This window comes from Carcharhinus amblyrhynchos, chromosome 3, assembly GCF_965287045.1.
Source record: "Carcharhinus amblyrhynchos chromosome 3, sCarAmb.v2.hapA, whole genome shotgun sequence".
NCBI classification, from domain to species: domain Eukaryota; kingdom Metazoa; phylum Chordata; class Chondrichthyes; order Carcharhiniformes; family Carcharhinidae; genus Carcharhinus; species Carcharhinus amblyrhynchos.
The window spans coordinates 102,928,627-102,947,545 of NC_137326.1; the positions used below are offsets into that span (position 1 = coordinate 102,928,627).

At 39.3% G+C, this 18,919-nt stretch overlaps 1 protein-coding gene across 5 annotated transcripts in view; it reads right to left on the reverse strand.

Moving 5' to 3' along the window:
- tbl1xr1a (TBL1X/Y related 1a) overlaps positions 1-18,919 on the reverse strand; it is a 192,223-nt gene that overhangs the window by 103,677 nt on the left and 69,627 nt on the right. For 4 of the 5 annotated variants that reach the window (XM_080185618.1, XM_080185616.1, XM_080185619.1 and 1 more), the window contains exon 2: positions 17,615-17,691. The gene's annotated coding sequence lies outside the window, so the exon portion shown is untranslated. Of the gene's footprint in view, positions 1-3,961; positions 3,981-17,614; positions 17,692-18,919 lie in introns of those variants that run through there. The other variant, XM_080185617.1, reaches the window with a different exon arrangement.

Here is an 18,919-nt window from a genome sequence, read left to right on the forward strand (position 1 = left end):
ATTTATACAACTCCTCACATTAATACTTCCCTTAGATTGGATTATATCACTTTCTTACAACAGAAAAAACCATCATTCAAATTTTCCCGCACTTTGCATAAGCAAATCGATCATAAACTTCTACAGCATAGTGCATCTCCAAGAGGATAATTAAACAATGGAATACATCTTCAACGTTCAAATCTACATTGAATCATTTTTGAGACAAGTTTCATGTATAACACATGCCAAAATATAGTAAAAGGAACAAAACTACTTAACTAATAAAGCAATGAAATATAATTAACCAAAATGGCAAGACATAACTGCCCAGTTGATGTGAACCATTTGTCTACGGGACCAAAATCAAGATTTATAATATCAGTACTGTACCAATTATTGTCACTATTAGTTCCGATACACAGACTTTATTTTAACATTTTGCAGGATGAGCCCGAAGACGAAGCTGAATAAATTCCACTTGGTAATGTATTCAGGTAGCATATGTTAACTACAAATCTATTATATACCAAAAACAGGTAGTAGATCTTTTGGTCTCTGGATTGCCCTCCAAAATGAGCTTTGGGGTTCTGCAGTAGACCCAGTGCAATGACTGTGGGAATTGCTTAGGATATTTGAACTTCTCATGGGCATTTGCACTGCTCCCTGGGACCCTCTGGAAAAAGTCCCCAACTGAAGTCTGTTCCCTGTGCTGTAATTTTCTTTGTTCCGGTCCACAGTTGAGCACTAACAGGAAGCAGTTTAATGGAAGATAATTCTGCATTCCTGAGCAAACTGGGATTGGAAGACCAAGCCGGAAATGTGGAGCTCTGTCATGGCCAAGAAAGCTAAGAGCACAGCAGCAATTCAACGATAATTCCACTCCTGAGGGCACTTGGGCCATTATTTTGCTGCCTGTGACAGTGTATATATAATGTTGTGCCAGGTAACAGCTTGTGACTGTCAATCAACTGAATTTACTCTTTCAAAATTGGAGTTGCAATGCTTGACCTTCAAAAGGATAAAGTATATTTATTAGTCACAAGTAAGGCTTACATTAACACCAATGAAATTACTATGAAAATCCCCTAGTCGCCACACTCCAGCAGCTGTTTGGGTACACTGAGGGAGAATTTATCATGGCCAATTTACCTAACCAGCATATTTTTGGACCATGGGAGGAAACTGGAGCACCTGGGAGGAAACCCACGCAGACACCGGAAGAATGAGCAAGCTCCACACAGACGGTGATCCAAGCCGGCAATTGATCCCAGGTTCCTGGTGCTGTATGGCAGCAGTGTTAACCACTGTACCACCGTGTCGCCCCGAACTTAAAACAAAGAATCAAAGATATGAATACTAATTCATATGAATATCCAAATCAAGTGACAGTTCCTTCATGGAGGAGTTGAGCTTCAGGTGGGTTACATAGGTGTTGCAGAATTCTTTTAAAAGTTAGTTGTGATGAAGCAAGGGAAGGTTGGTACACGAAAACCTGGCCCACTCAGCAAGCAATGACAGGAATCTTCCAGAGAACGAAGCTTTGAAGACATGAGGCACACTTTGCTGTCAGCTTGGAGTCTGGCATTGAAAGGCTGTGTGTTTAACAGCGAACTGCCCAATGGGTCCACGATGGTAACATTAAAATTTTCCAAAGGCCGAGAGGCTGAGGTCATTTGACATTAGCCACTGACAAATCAGTTTCAGGTTCAAACAGTTTCTATGTCTCTGGTCAAAATACATTTTTCACCTTAGGAGATAGTTAATGCCTCAGCGGATCTAACAAGTTCCAATTGTTTTCTCTTTGTTTTAAGTTAAGCTACGGAGACAGACTGTCTGCTGCTCCCTTGTTTCATTGATTGTAACGGGCCCACACAGTGATAGGCATGAGCTTCCACCCAGGATGATGGTTGAGCTTTGTCCTGTAATTACTGTTGAAAGTTTCCAGAAAACAGCCAACTTGCAAATCATGTGATATGTAGCGGTCAGGATTCTGATCCAAAGTACATTTTATTATTAAAATATCTTTTATTAAAAAGCAGAAAGTACAATTTGATTTAAACAGTTTATGATCTTTTTCATGTCATACACACATGACAACATTTCAACTCCCTCTCGAGTCTTCCTCGTCCAGTTTAGCCTCTCTCCAATCTCTTCCCTATCCAAAGGCACTGCAACCATGTTGGTTCAAACTTGCTGGTCTTTTTCTGCTCAGTGCAAATGTGCAAAAATACTATCTAGTGAAATGGTAGATGGGTCTTAAAATTCCATTAAAGATGCACTCACAACTGCAGGTCAAAGTAATTTGTGTGACTTTTCCCATGATGCATTACTTGTAATATCTCGGTGGATGTGGTCTTTCTAGATTTTCAGAAGGCGTTTGACAAAGTACCTCACAAGAGGTTATTGCAGAAGGTCGAAGGACATGGAGTTGGGGGTAGGGTGTTAGCGTGGATAGAGGATTGGTTGTCAAATAGGAGGCAGAGAGTGGGGGTCAACGGGTGCTATTCGGATTGGCGGATGGTGACTAGTGGAGTGCCCCAGGGGTCGGTGCTGGGGCCTCAGCTTTTTACCATTTATATGGATGATCTGGAGGAGGGAACCGAGTGTAGGGTGTCGAAATTTGCTGTTGACACCAAGATTGGGGGAACGGCAAATTGTGCGGAGGGTGTGGAGAGTCTGCAGAAGGATCTAGATAGGCTGGGCGAATGGGCCAGGGAATGGCAAATGGAATTTAATGTTGGCAAGTGTGAGGTGGTCCACTTTGGTAGGAAGAATGGTAGGAAGGACTATTACTTACAGGGCGAAAAACTGCAGCAGACGACGGTGCAGAGGGACCTCGGGGTCCTTGTGCATGAGTCGCAAAAACCCAGCTTGCAGGTGCAGCAGGTGGTCAGGAAGGCAAATGGGATGCTGGCCTTCATAGCGAGGGGGATTGAATATAAAAGTAGGGAGGTCTTGCTGCAGCTGTATAGGGCATTGGTGAGGCCGCAGCTGGAGTACTGTGTGCAGTTTTGGGTGCCGCACCTGCGCAAAGATATTTTGGCCTTGGAGGGAGTGCAGAGGAGGTTTACTAGGCTGATACCGGAGTTGAGGGGCTTGAGCTATGAGGAGAGGCTGAATAAACTGGGCTTGTACTCGTTAGAGTTTAGAAGAATGAGAGGAGATCTCATTGAGACGTATAAGATGATGAATGGGATGGATAGGATAGAGGTGGAGAGACTCTTCCCACTCAAAAAAGACAGTAGGACTAGGGGGCACAGCCTCAAGATAAAAGGGGGCGATTTAGAACAGAGTTGAGGAGGAACTTCTTCACTCAAAGGGTGGTGAATCTCTGGAATTCTCTGCCCGTTGAAGTGGTGGAGGCTGCCTCGCTAAATATTTTTAAGACGCGGGTTGATGGGTTTTTGATAAGAGAGGGGATTGAGGGTTATGGGGAGAAAGCGGGAAAGTGGAACTGAGCAGCGACAGATCAGCCATGATCTTATTGAATGGCGGGGCAGGCTCGAAGGGCTAGATGGCCTACTTCTGCTCCTATTTCTTATGTTCTTATGTCACGTAGATAATGTTGTGTCAAGGTTAAATCTTAATCAATGCTAGTCACACCCATGTTATTAACATCTTAACACCCAAGTCAATTAGAAGACAGATCTGGAAAAAAAACTTTGCATTTTAAAAAAAACTGCACAACTGCTCTGGCCATCATGTGCCAGTGTGGAGTCACCAGCAGTGGTTGCCATATTGGTAAATGTAGGAGAGGGCAAATTGAAACAACAGCAGGAAACTGTATACTAAATTCGAAATCAACAAACATTTTACAAATGTACAAATATCATCTTATTGTCACCACTACAGCAGGGTGTTCTGTAGTTTCCTATCCAGCACCTTTCTAACTCAGCCTGGTGTCATGCTTCCTTTCTCCCTCAGTTAAGTCTTTTTTTCTGCAAAGGGAAGTCTTATGGCAAAGTTGGTACATCCTTACCTCTGAACCAGAAGCTGCTGTGAAGAAAATCCTTCCAATGCGCCTGTGGAAAGCAGTAAGAGCAGGACCCTGGTCAGCCAGAACTTTATTGTAGCTGTAGTGTACAGTCTCCTATATTAAAATACTCCACACAGCTGTTGCCATTGGCTGAACTCTATAGTGTTCTCCTCTGCTAAAGACAGAGTGGCTTCTGCCTGGCCTCCAGCCCGTGATACAGCCACATTGTACTTCACCATGTTGCACTAGATTTCTTGGTCCTTCCTCCTGCCTGCCTTACAGCCCTCCTCTTCCCAATGCCCCTAAAGTCATAGAGCATGGATACAGGCCCTTCAGCCCAGCTTGTCCACGCCACTCCTTTTTTTAAATCCTTAAGTTAGTCCCAATTACCTCCACGTGGCCCATATCCCTCTATACCCATCTTACTCATGCAACTGTCTAAATGCTTTTTAAAAGACAAAATTGTACCCGCCTCTACCACCACCTCTTGCAGCTTGTTCCAGACACTCACCACCCTCTGTATGAACAAAATTGCTCCTCTCGCCTTAAAACTATGCCCTCTAGTTTTAGACTCCCCTACCTTTGGGAAAAGATATTGACTATCTAGCTGATCTCTGCCCCTCATTATTTTCTAGACCTCGATAAGATCACCCCTAAGCTCCCTACACTCCAGAGAAAAGCTTCCTAGTCTATCCAGCTTCTCCTTATAACTCAAACCATCAAGTCCTGGTAGCATCCTAGTAAATCTTTTCTGCACTCTTTCTAGTTTAGTAATACCCTTTCTACAATGGGGTGACCAGAACTGTACACAGTATTCCAAATGTGGCCTTACCAATGCCTTGTACAACTTCAACGATATGTCCCAATTCCTGTATTCAATGTTCTGACCAATGAAACCAAGCATGCTGAATGCCTTCTTCGCCACTAAGTCCACCAGTGTCTCCACTTTCAAGGAGCTATAAACCTGTACCCTTAAATCTCCTTGTTCTGTAACTCTCCCCAGTGTCCTACCATTAACGGAATAAGTCCTGCCCTGATTCGACTGACCAATTCCATCTGCCATTTGTCAGCCCACTGGCCCAATTGATCAAGATTCCATTGCAATCCTAGATAACCTTCTTCACTGTCCACTATGACACCAATCTTGTTTGTAACTTGGGCACTGGAAAACAAAAATCCTGGGTATAGGCACTGATCATTGGCTAGGTTACTGGTTTGCAGTTTTTGTGCTGATCTTGAGGCAAAGTGAACTTGGTTAGATATTAATTTTCAAAATTTCAGAATCAAATTGATTTTGTTCAAGGGAAAAAAATTCTAACTGGCCTTAAAACAACATATACACAATAAACATTTCTTTCAATTTATTCCTTTGAGGACCAGTGTTGATTAGAAATACCCAACTTGAGAACTGTACCTCAATTCATACAAAATATTGTATCCCTGGCCTCTAATGCACCAAGACTACCTAAGAGTTTGCAGAACATCAGACAGCAATTGTACAATTAACAATCCAGCCCCAAAGATTCAACTCTCACTATAATCCCTGAATTGATTAGCCCTCACACCAATGAATCACAATAACCCCCACAATGGCAAAAACTAGGTCAAAGCCTGGGAAGGATTACATCATGTGGAGATGCTAGCATTGGACTGGGGTAAAAACAGAAAGAAGTCTCACAACACCAGCTTAAAGTCCAACAGGTTTATTTGTAGCAAACACCACAAGCTTTCGGAACAAGCTGTCCCTTCGTCAGGTGGGTAGGAGTTCTGAAGCATTACATCAGCAGGTTAGGGGCCTAGCCATAAAGAAATCCGATTCCTGTACAGCAGTCAGGACGCATTGCAAAACGGCTTCAAATTTACTGAAGGAAGAAAAAAAATACAGGCTACTGCGGTAGTCTATGCAGGTGAGCATCTATTGTATTTATATTTCATAGACCAAGACATTCTTCAGTCCATGACCCCTTTAGAGAGGAAAGTAAACATTGAAAATATTGTTCTTCACCAACAGTTCAGCAGGAGATGTGCTGAACAATTGTCCAGGAGCAACATGACTTTACAGGTTTCTTCAAGTCCAGTTGCCCAACAATGCGCATGTACCTCTGGTACAAAGCAGTTGTGAAACCAGTCTGAAACACGTCACAGGTTATTCGGGCTTTCTTAGTGACATCAGAACATCCAAGGGACATTTTTGCTCTTCCTGATACAGCCGATTTTCACTGATGTGCTAGCTATATTGGCACAACTAAAGACTGTGGGAAGAAATCAGAGCACCCGGAGGAAACCCATGCTAACAGGGGAAGAACTTGCAAACTCCACACAGTGACCAAAGCCGAGAATCGAACCCGGGTCCCTGGCGCTGTGAGGCAGCATTGCTAACAACCGTGCAACTACTTATCCTCCTTTTAAACATTTTTAATGCCGCCAAAAGCATTTGAACGAAAATCCACATTATTTTGTCAATTTGTATTCTTTTTGAAAAAGGGTTTTAAAACAATATTTTAAGTGCTAGATATTACACCCATTCTGGGCTCGAGGAGGAAAGAATATGGCATGAGAATGTACTGTTGAATGCAAACTAATGATAGCAACTGATGCGTTGTAAATGAAGTCACAAAGAAATGTGTTTGTACAAAAACAAAGTGCGACTTTAGGTGAGATAGGCAAGATATTCTAATTCGCCATAAAGCCCATTCATATTACCAAGCATAAATGCCAGTCGCATAATATTGCTCCAGGAAAATAACTTTAGAAAAGAATGTGGACAAAATGACTGGTGTGCAAGTCGAAAGTTCTGCTGCAGTTATGATGTTGAAATAAATTCAAATATCAGCAGCAGTTTTACAATTGTAAAACTATTGCACACTCGTTCATAATAGCAGTTTGCATAGCAACCTCTTACCACTTTGCTTTTTGCCAATCTAAAAACAGCTGAAGTGAAAATTTAAATAATAGAGAAAATGTCTAACTAAGTGAATCAAAACATCCCATCCTTCAGCTCAGGTTTTTCTATACAGATGCAGATTACAAACATGCGTTACAATGAGTTCTGAGCAGAAAATTAGCAGAGATGAAAAGTTAAATAAAAGATCATTTATTCATACAGCCTTCTGCCGGGTTAGCATGATGCAAAGCCACTAGTATTGTAATCTTGATTTAATCTTCAATCTCCGAAAAAGAAAGCACATGGTCTCAACTTGGTTGGCACATTCTGACATGGCCATTAAAAAAATACTTCAGCAACTATAGCCAAGTCTGTGGTGGGCCTTTTGCATTAAATCAAAATGGAAGTACATCATAAACATGATTCAAACAGTTTACATTCCAAAGGAAAGAAACCAAGTTATTTACTTAATTCCTTCTTGCTTTCTAATGACTCAGCCAAAAATTAGGGTTGTAAAAATTTGAAATGTAGGAAAAGACAATAGTGTGGGAGTGCATATGTTCTTACTGATATTTAAACTTTGCAGTTATGCCCCTTCATTTGCAGATCTCTTCTGATGGTCACATTATTAACACTCATTAACACTTGACATGATAAAAACTTTAGTTACAAGTGGTGTACCTCAAGGATCTGTTTTGGGGTCACTGTTGTTTGTCATTTTTATAAATGACCTAGATGAGGGTGTAGAAGGGTGGATTAGTAAATTTGCTGATGACACCAAAGTCGGAGGAGTTGTAGATAGTGAGGATGGATGTTACAGTTTGCAGAGGGACCTAGATAAGCTGCAGAGCTGGGCTGAGAGGTGGCAAATGGAGTTTAATGCAGAAAAAAGTGTGAGGTGATTCACTTTGGAAAGAGTAACAGGATTACAGAATATAGGGCTAATGGAAGGACTCTTAGTAGTGTTAACAAGCAGAGAGATCTTGGGGTACATGTGTATAGCTCCCTGAAAGTTGGCACCCAGGTTGATAAGGTTGTTAAGAAGGCGTACGGTGTGTTAGCTTTTATTGGTAGAGGGATTGAATTTCGGAGCCGTGAGGTCACATTACAACTGTACAAAACTCTGGTGCGGCCGCACTTGGAGTATTGCATACAGTTCTGGTCGCCGCATTATAAGAAAGGTGTGGAGGCATTGGAAAGGGTGCAGAGGAGGTTTACCAGGATGTTGCCTGGTATGGTGGGAAGGTCTTATGAGGAAAGGCTGAGGGACTTGAGGTTATTTTCATTACAGAGAAGGTGGTTACGAAGTGACCTAGTTGAGGCATACAAGATGATCAGAGGATTGGATAGGGTGGACAGTGAGGGCCTTTTTCCTTGGATGGTGATGGCTAACATGAGGGGACATAGCTTTAAATTGAGGGGTGGTAATTATAGGACGGATGTCAGAGGTAGGTTCTTTACTCAGAGGGTAATAAGGGCATGGAATGCCCTGCCTGCAGCAGCTATGGACTCGCCAACTTTAAGAGCATTCAAATGGTCAGTGGATAGGCATATGGATAACATTGGAATAGATTAAGTTAGAGGGTCATTAGATTAGTTCCACTGGTTGGCGCAACATCGAGGGCCGAAGGGCCTGTACTGCGCTGTAATGTTCTAGGTTCTAAGGTTTATATTTCTCTCAATGCCATCAAGGGCAATGTTAAAAAGTTGCTACTATCTTCATTTGTAGAAATGCCACCAATTTTCTGTTCACAACTGATTATGCTCCCATTGTGGGCATAAAGAAACAATTTTTGTTGACATGCATAGTCTATTTTATAATCCTCACGACTTTACGATCAACGAATAAGTTCTGGAGTTAATTTGCTTACAAGTGGTCAAGTTAGTCCATTCAGACAACATTGGTCACATGTTAGTCATGATCAATTGTCATAGATTTTTTGCAACCACATTAACAGGTAAACAGAGGCTAGATCTAAAATATGCTTCAGGTTTGAAGTGTGTTTTATAATCTGTGAGCTTTGCTCTCGAGTTGAGCCCAGCTGATACTTTCCCTAATGCTTTTGCCATTACAGCCATTCCACATTTAGTGCTTCTAATGTGTTTCTAAATGAAAACAATTGCCAAGAAAACATATAATAAAGGGAGTTATGTTTCTGACTAGTAAAAACCTATTGGCTGCCTTGAACCCATCTGGCCCAAAAATCCCCTCACTACTTACATCCTGCCTGCTGCTTCACACCTCCTGCTCACTACTTCTCTCTCCCAACTCTCTCACTGTTCCCCTCTTGCCACTTTGTTTGTTCCCTCACTCACACGGGCTCAGGAGAGAGATGGCAAGCAAGTTAGCGAGGCAGATGTACAATGGCTCAGGAGAGAGAAGCAGTGAGCAGGATGGTCAGGGAAGCTGGAATGGGTATGGGAGTAGTAAGGGCTTGGAATTAAACAGCAAGCAAAACAGCAATTTGATTTAATGAAAAAGGACTGTGCATGCACAGTAACCGCACTAAAACAAAAAAAAAATGGAGTTGGTGCTTTTCAGGGGAACTTCCCAAATTTAAAAACTCACTAAATTGAAAACCTGCTATTAAAATGCACTTTAAACAGGAGATACCTATATTGGTGTATACACACAATTCCATGACATTAGGAAAGACTTCATCCTGAGTGAATATTAGCTGGTGCAGTTATTTCCAATGTAAATGAAGTATGCCATCATAGAATCCCTATGATGCCATTTAGTCCATCAGGCCTACATTGATAAAAATCCCACCCAGGTCCTATTCCCGTAACTCCACTGTATTTACTGTGCTAATCCTCCTGGCAGTAATGGACAACGTAACATGGCCAATCATCCTAAACCCCGAATTTCTGGACTGTGGGAAACACAAACACAGGGAGAAAATGCAAACTCCACTCAGTCACTCAAGGCCAGACCTGAACCTGGGACCCTGGCTCTATGAGGCAGCAGTGCTAACCACTGTGCCACCATGCTGCCCCTGGTGCATCTCTACAAAATGAAATACATGAATACTATTACTATACATTATTTCCCATTAATTGGTAGGTTAAACTTATTACACTATTGGTATGTATTTTATGATTAACTGTAGATGGCAATATAGCCCCAAACTATTAGCATGGCTCAAGAAACTCCAAGCTTAGTTGGTCAACTAGTTTATGAGATTTTTACCCAAATCCTCAACAGTGAAATAAGTTGCATAAAGCTATTTAAAATAACCCTCCTAAAATAACAGTGTTTATCAACCACATATTATGTGGCTACCACCCAAAAGCAGGTCCTTTGATTAATTACATTTACAATTCTGCAGACCGAGCCAGGAAAAACCCTTTTACTTACAAACTATTCAATAAAACATGCTGTTTGCTATTAAAAAATCCAACTGAAATGCATAAATCCACACATCTTCAGCGCATTATGTTTTCAATGTCAATAACAAGGTGGATTTAACACTAATGATGTCCAGTGACCAGTTTCCTCCTTTTCTATCCTCATTTTTTTTAAATTGATATCTATACTTTCTAACCCTTTCTCTCTTGAAAAGGTAACTAACTGTTTTTTTTTGCTTGTCAGTTAATTTTGGAGGTGGCAGCAATCGCTTTGGGTGGGGAAAGAGTTCCTTTCACTGGCTTTGCCAGTTTTGTCTAATTGAAACTAATCAAGAACAAAATATTATCAGTTTAATCATATCAGCCAAGTTTCCCATCTTGATCACAATCTGGAGACTCTTGCTGGAGGTATCAGATGAGCACAGCTTGACTTGAATATCTTTGATGATGAATAAGCAAAAGCTGTATGTTAAGCCTCACGCCGTAACTGCAGCCATTTGTGATAATGAAGATTAGCCAGCGATTGTCAAAAGAGCGCTTTGGTGCATGGCAGGGAGAATATTCCCAATATAACAACAATATTCATCAAGTATTTTTAAGTGTATTTTGTCACAAATTCATTGTCAAGTACGGTAAATGTGGGAAATCTGTGAACAAAAGTCAAGAGTTAAAAAAATGACTAGGTTTACTTACAACAAAACAAGTCTCAGTGAGACCCAGCTTTGATTTGTTTTAGTACATAAATACAGATTAATGGCTAAGCATTTTTGAAGATAACTGTAAATGGGCAAATATCTTACAAATAGGTACACTTTTCCCACAAAAGACTGTAATGGCTTGCCAACTAATCATAGTGACAAAGATTTTACTAAATTTCTATACAAGTGAACATCAAAATTGAAAATAGGTTTTTTTAAAATCAAATCTCTTAACCAGTTGCCAGTAGATACAAATATTCCAAAAGCGCATAGATTTGAAACAATCATCAATGGGAGGAGCTTAGGATGTTTTGTTATTTGCAATGGATGACATATAATGGTAATACATATATCAAGAAATCCATTTAAAAATTCACAGCACTCTTCCATTCTAAAGATGTTTTACTAAGCTGAAAATGAACATAATAGCTTCCAGTTCAAATTATAAACAAAAACACTGAACATGTGCAGCAGTGCCAAATGGCTCACAAATTTCTACGGTCTTACATTTATTCCTTCAACTCAAAAGCGTACATTTGCTCCAGCTTCAAAAGCCTTCTCTTAAATCGCTGGCTACCAGATCAGTCACTGCATCTAACAACACTTCAATATCTTTTTACTGGCAGAAAAATCATGGAGTCAGATGTCATGGTGTTGCTTTCTGAAAATTTTGCCTCAAATGGTTCCACATTGCTATACCCTCCAATTTGTAAAAGCCTCCTCTGAATTATTTTGGCCATGCTATGTCATCTCTCGTAACTACTGCTCAAATGATGGTTCCTCCTTTGAAGCACCTTATACATTTTCTGATCAGATGTGCAGTATATTGATTATTAAATATTTGATCACTGCACTGCCACATGTTATTGTGAAAACTATAATGACAATGTATTTAAATATTGATCACACATTAGGGCTTACAATTCAAATTAAAACTAAGCCATTTATAAAAATAATGGAAACCTGGAACATTCTTCCCTTCAAAAAGATGTTCTAGTTAGGCTATGACAATAACCTCTCCCTCAATGTCAGTAAAATGAAGGAAATAGTCATCAACTTCAGTAAACATAGTGCAGGACATGCCCTTGACTACGTCAATGGTGATGAAGTAGAAATGATTGAGAGCTTCAATATTTTGTGTACATCTGCCAAACACTTGTCCTGGTCCCTCTGCGCTGACACTATAATTAAGAAAGCCCATCAATGCCTCTAATTTCCTAGGAGACTTACGGAAATTCAGCACGTCCGCTATGACGCTTGCCAATTTTTTACAGATGCACCATAGCTAGTATCTTTTCCAGGTGTATTAATTTGGTATGGATTGTGCTCTGACCAAGACCATAAGAAATTACAAAGGGTTGTGAACGTAGCCCAGTCCATCACGAAAAGCAGCCTCTCATCCACTGACTCCATCTATACTTCCTGCTGCCTTAGAAAACCAGCCAGCATAATCATGGATTCCATGCACCCTGGTCATTGTCTCTTTGATCTTCTTCCATTCAAAAAAGGATACAAAATCTGAGAACACATATCAACTGACTCAAGAACAGCTTCTTCCCTGCTGCCATCAGACACCATACATTGAGCTTATCTTTCCTTTCGGCTAAAATCAAGTGTAGTATTGACATGCGGTGCTTGGTTGAAGTCATTAGGTTACATTTTAGCTTCATTTGAAGCAATTTTTAAAAGTGGCATTTTGACCTTTTGGCTAAGATGCACATGAGATCAAGCCTTGGAGAAGGGGCTTTGCCTACTGCAATCAGCTTGGACCATGTAGATCAAGACCAAGACAGGTGAGAGCCCTGTCTTGTCAGTGTGATTTGGGAATGTCTCAACTTGTTGAGACTCTCAACTGGACTTGATTTGATTAAACTGGAATAAAAAAAAAACAAAAAGGCTTACCTTTCTCTACACCTTATCTGTAACTGCAACACTATATTTTGCACGTTTCCCCTCTGTACTCTATGAATGGTACGTTTTGTCTGTATCGTGCGCAAGAAACAATACTTTTCACTGCATCCCTGTACACGCAACAATAAGTCAAATCAAAAATTTGGAAGATTCCAAATAGAAATGTACAGAAGGCAATGAGATAAGGAGCAATGGTCCGTAAATGGAGTACATATCAAACAGAATTGAACTGAATAGTGGAACCAGTTTGCAGTGCTGAATGGTCTACTCTAACTCTTATGTGCTGAAAGATAATAAAAATTATGCTATAAAATCTGTTCTAAATAAAGATAGAAAGGGATCGCTATCGGCTGAAATTAATTTGATAATACACTTATGTACACTTTCATTAGCAGAGGCACTAAGTGTACATGCATGTACAATGAATTCAATAAAGTCAAAAGGCATGATGTATTCATTTAAAATGTTTTCTTTGCCTTTTGAGCAATCTGAGCCAACAACTACTGTGTGACCATTCAAACCAAAATTACTTTTGGAAGTGACCATTGTTTTGTGATCATAATTATACTAATCATACTGTTTGTTACCAGTCTCAAGCATATATATTTGATAAAAGTTTAATGGCAGTAATTATGAATGGCATTTTATGGGCATGTTGAAACATTTCACAGCTGTTACATATCAAACCTCCAGAGTATGTCAAGCCTTACGTGCTGCAGTCAACATTATACATGCCCCAGTATGCCTCAACCTTGGTGTGATATGCTATTACCCATCTTCCCTAATTGCAACATTGAGCAGTTCAGTTTTATAATCATGGTAACAGGGCTTGCCCATGCCATTAAATGCTGCAACAATAGTAAATTTGGAGCAATGTTATGCTTACATGCAATGCTGGCAGCTGCCAGCCAGCTACTGTGCGGTAGGGGTTGGGATCGTGGGTAGGATAAACAAGTGAGATTTTGGTCTGGCTCAGCCATCACATAAGTAGAGCCTTGCCTCAAATCTTAGAATCTACAGATTACATATTTTTCACATAATATATTGTGATTTTTAAATTTTTATGAAATTAAAATAGAACACAACTTTTCTAAATCAGGCTTATGCTTAGGGAAGAAAGAAATATGGAAATCTGTCTAGAGATAGGGTTTTAGGGAGAAGCAACTAATTAGTTTTCTATAGTACTGCTGAATGCACACACACAAATTAATTAAATCAGCACTCTCGTTTTTTGGAGGCGATTCTTGCATTACTGCACTGGTGATAAGATATCAATTGAGGACAACCAAGCCACTCATGCCAAAGCCAATCTAGCAGAAATCCAGAAGTCTGAGAAATATATGAATGATAAAAATAGTAACATCGCCACCTATCTATTGCAAACAAACTGATTTAATCAGAGATGCTGCCAGCCAGCTAACCTGCAATTTCCCCACTTCAGCTTTTACTTCCCTTGGCAATAATGAGACAAGATCAGGGAAGAAAAGCAATACCTATGTTGTGTTAGCCAAAATCTGAGGGATACAGTTTTGAATCAAGATTGAACAGTATTGTTTTTGAGAACTTTAATAAAGACAAAATAAATATTGTCTTTTTTTCCTGTTTCTACTTTCTGTTACGAAAAATCACACAAATACGTTTGACAACTGGTATTAACTAGAATACAATAAGAAACCTCACAGCATCAAGTTAAAGTCCAACAGGTTTATTTGGTAGCAAACACCACTAGCCTTCGAGGCTCTGCCCCTTCGTCAGGTGAGGGGGTAGTTCTGGTGTTGTGAGACTTTTTACTATGTTTACCCCAGTCCAATGCCGGCATCTCCATATCATTAACTGGAATGACAGTTTGATGGTGATTTTCTATTTTGGAGTAAATAGAAATGCAGAATGGATGGGCTATGCATTCTCTAGTGCAAAATATATCATAGCAAAAAGGTAAATGTCAATCTTGCAAACATCACTTCCAAAACTGCAAATCATGACAGATGCAGCTTGCCAATGAGTTGTAGTTAAATCCCCAATTATGGGAATTTGACAGGATTTTTGTTTTTCCATCACAAGATATAGCGCCAAGAGCTTGTTTATTTGTTCATTGTTACCTTAAGTCTAATGAAGTAATTGGCCAGAAGTTAAGTAAATTAAGTACTTACACTAGAATTAATAGTTGCAAATGCTATGCCAGATAGTCTAGTGCTAAGTGTGCCATGTGGGGAACCAAAAAAATCCAAGATGCAAAGCATCTAAATAGTCCAAAGAGAGTTGTCTCGTGCTCTACATATTTAGTACGCCCACCAATTATACTGCTGTTCTACATAGGCATTGTCACAATGGAAGTCATAAAGAATCAAGAAAGGTAAGTTCTCTGATCAATCTGTACAAAAAGAAATAACTTACATGCACGCTTCTCATTTACAAATCTTTGCTTTCTTTATAAACATCCCTGTTTAGAATTAAAACATTTTATATAAACTAGTCGCACTGTAATTGCACCCCTTTCCCAATAGAGGCATTATCATCTCTTTCTTAGTGCTTCATCCTATTGGTTCAACTAATTCTAGCTCTTTGCAGTAAAACTGCACGTTGTTATTTTATAAATAAAAGTATTATTTTAAAATATAGGTCATCAGAATGCAAAATGAAGTCCGAATTATTTCTCTTCCTCAGACGTCTGAAATCTAACTTGTAATTTCCTCTGTACAATACAGATTGTTTTATTCTTTCATGCAATGTGGACATTGCTGACTAGGACAGCATTTGTTTCCCATCCCTGATTACCTTCCCACCACCTTGAATTGCACTTGTACGCACATGCTGTGGGTACACTCACGTTTCTTTAGGAAGGCAGTTCCAAGATTTTGGTACAGCATCAGTGAAGGAACAGCAATAAAGTTCCAAGTCTAGATGGTGCATGGCTTAGAGGGGAATTTGTTGTTACTTACAATAAACGGCTATGGTGGAAGAATCATTAGGTTCAAGCTGGTTTATTGTAAAATATTTTGTCAGTGCTACTCACCTACAAGGAGCATTGGCCCCAGTGTTTCAGCTATCTCAATAAATATCACGTTTAACTAGCAATTCTTCTAACAAGATAGCTGACCCTTGCAGATGGTGTTCTCATGTAATTCTTGTCCTTCTAGGTGGTAGAGGTCACGAATTTGGAACATGCTGTTGAAGGAGACTCAGGTTGCTGCAGATGGTACACGCTGCTGCCACTTTGCATTGTTGGGGGAGGGCTGACAGTAATGGAGAGGATGTCAATCAAGCAGGTTGCTTTGTCCAAGCTGGTGTTGAAATCTTTTTGGGTTTCTTTGAAGCAGCACTCATCAAAAAAATAGAGTGATCCAACACAATCCTGGTATGTGCCTTGTAGATGGTAGACAGGCTTTGGGAGGAATCAGGAGTGAGTTACCTGCTGTAGATTTCCTAGCCTGCCACAGTATTTATATGGTTGGTCAGTTCAGTTTCAGGTCACTGGTAAACTCCCCAGGTTGTTGATAACAAGGTATTCTATGATGGTAATTCCACTAAATGTCAAAGGGTGATGGCTGGATTCTTTCTTGTTGGAGATGGTAATTGTTTGGCATTTTATGTGGCACAAATTTTAATTATTGCCCAGATTTTGCTACCGATGGACATGTATTGCTTTGAAAGTCTGGTTTGCCCTCTCCTATTTCCTACGTTTTCACTCTATGGATTCGCAAATCAAACTGAAGACTAAACTTTCCCAACTTCTGACTTTACAATGGAGGGAAAGTCATTGATGAAGCAGCTGAAGATGGTTAGTTGTACTTGCTTTATTTAATTCCTGTATAGTACAAGTTGATTAAAATGTGAAATCTTGCATAATTCTTTCAGATAATCAAAATGTTACGTTATTGGTCTCTTCCAAGATCATAAGTCTTCAAACGTCAGTCAATGACCACCAACAGAAATTCTAACTATGAAACATAAATAAAAAGTATAACTAGTTTCTTTTCATTCTTAGCTTCTGAGAATTGTCCCCAGTGTTGCTTTCCGTTTGAAAGCAGTTGCTGTTGAAAACTAGAGCATGACACGCTAAAAGGGTATTCAAGATTTTTTCTGTTGGCTAGCAGCTAACAAAATAAATCTATTTCAGCAAAACTTGTGATCACAGTAAAAAGAAATCAAAGCTGTTATTCCACATGTATTAAATCAAACAGTTAAATGCTCAAGGCTCTGGCACTGAGAGAGGTGGTTGGTTAGTGAAACAACAACAGAAAACGCTGGAGAAACTCAGCAGGTCTGACAGTATCTGTGAAGAGAGAGAATAGAGCCAAAGTTTTGAGTCAGATCTCTGATGAAGGGTCATCCTGATTCAAAATGTTGGTTCGATTCTCTCCACCTATGCTGTCAGATCTGCTGACATATTCTAGTGTTTTCTGTTCTTGTTTCCAATTCCAGTATCAGCAGTATTTTGCCTTTATCTTGGTTGGTCAGTGGTTGTGTTAGAAAGGTACAATACTTTTGACATTCCTTATAAGGTTTTACAGGCTATTTAAAAACACTAAATTACTTTCTGCTTTACTACATTAAATAAAACACAAGCCTAAAGATGAAGGCAGCAAAGACATGCTTGGTCCCTGCTTTAGATTTAGTTAATTCTTTTAATGTAGGCATTATTCCATGGTAGTCACACCCCTGTCAACTTTGGGTCAACGAACTGCCAGTTTTTGATTTAAAACCTGTTAGAATATGGTCTTTACACTGGCACACATGTATTCTGAAAGATTACCTTGCAGTGCACTACTGCAGTAGATGTTGTAAGGAAATCATGCAAAAATGCAAACTTACTAGCTCCAAACAGTGGCTGTGTAAAATCTCAAGTCCAGCAAAGGATGTAATGTCAGTACTTAACAATTCTGCAGCACCTATTTAAAAGATGAAAAAAAATTATAAATATGACTTACTCAAAATAATAAACTTTGGATACCTGAATCAGATGTACTATTTAACACAGGGAGTACAATAGAACAAATTCTGACCACAACGAATTGTCTCCAGTATTACCAATGTTTAGAAGAGAGCTAGCATGTTGATAATAAGAACAAATTGAGGAAATAGAACACCAAGGACAGCCAGTGAGTAATTGTCTCTACTGTGCCATGGATATAAACTTCATGTATTATGACAACTGGTATACAGCATATAGCATATAAAATGTAAACACTATGTCTGCCTTTCAGCAATGATACAAAGTACACCCCTTTGAACAGTGGAAAATAATTTTCTCATTAAAATAGATGAACTAAAGCAGAATTCTACTTCTGTTAATATGCATATTTTCAAGCTTAAAATAAGGATTGGTGGGCTCAGTAAACATTTTTCTGTGTTTATTATTAATTCAAACAGACAATGGTCTGAAATAATATAAATAATAATGAATAGGTTAGTACCTAATACAAATAGATGAGGGAGAAACACAGCAATAGCACGGCTGAAAGTGAAGACAGAGCACACATTGCAAAGCTTCCAAAAGCCAACAGGAGATTCCTGTTGGAAATTTTTTCAGCTTAAAAACTTTTGAGACAAAAATATTTTATCAAGTAGAAATCCATTCTGCAGGCTGTTTTACATATCCAATGCAAATGAAATTTGATAGCAACCTCTTTGTTGAGAAAGCTCTACATGTAACAAACAAACACTGTCCAGACAGATCACTTACACTCGGAAGCCAATTCGACATTTATTTTTACTCAATTGAAACCCATATTTATATTAAAGATCATACATTTGCATATAATTTGACCTACAACTTCCTCATATTGTTTTGTCATGATTTGTTATCTTTCACCATTGTACAGTTCTATATTCAAATTTACAATGGAAACACCTGGATAAAACATGACACATTCTGAAATCTGGCCAAAAGATTCTCTCAGGATGATTATTGAAAATAAAATTCCCCTGCCATTTTTCCACTTAGAAACTGAAATTTGTATCATTTTAGATTGTAACGAAAACTATTATAACATTAAACTGTTTTACAATAAAAAGATTTCATTTTATACCACAAGTCATGGCCAGAACATAAACAACTGTATAATTAGCAGTCAATCAGACCAGAAAATAAGGAATGGAGATTGATTTTTACATTTC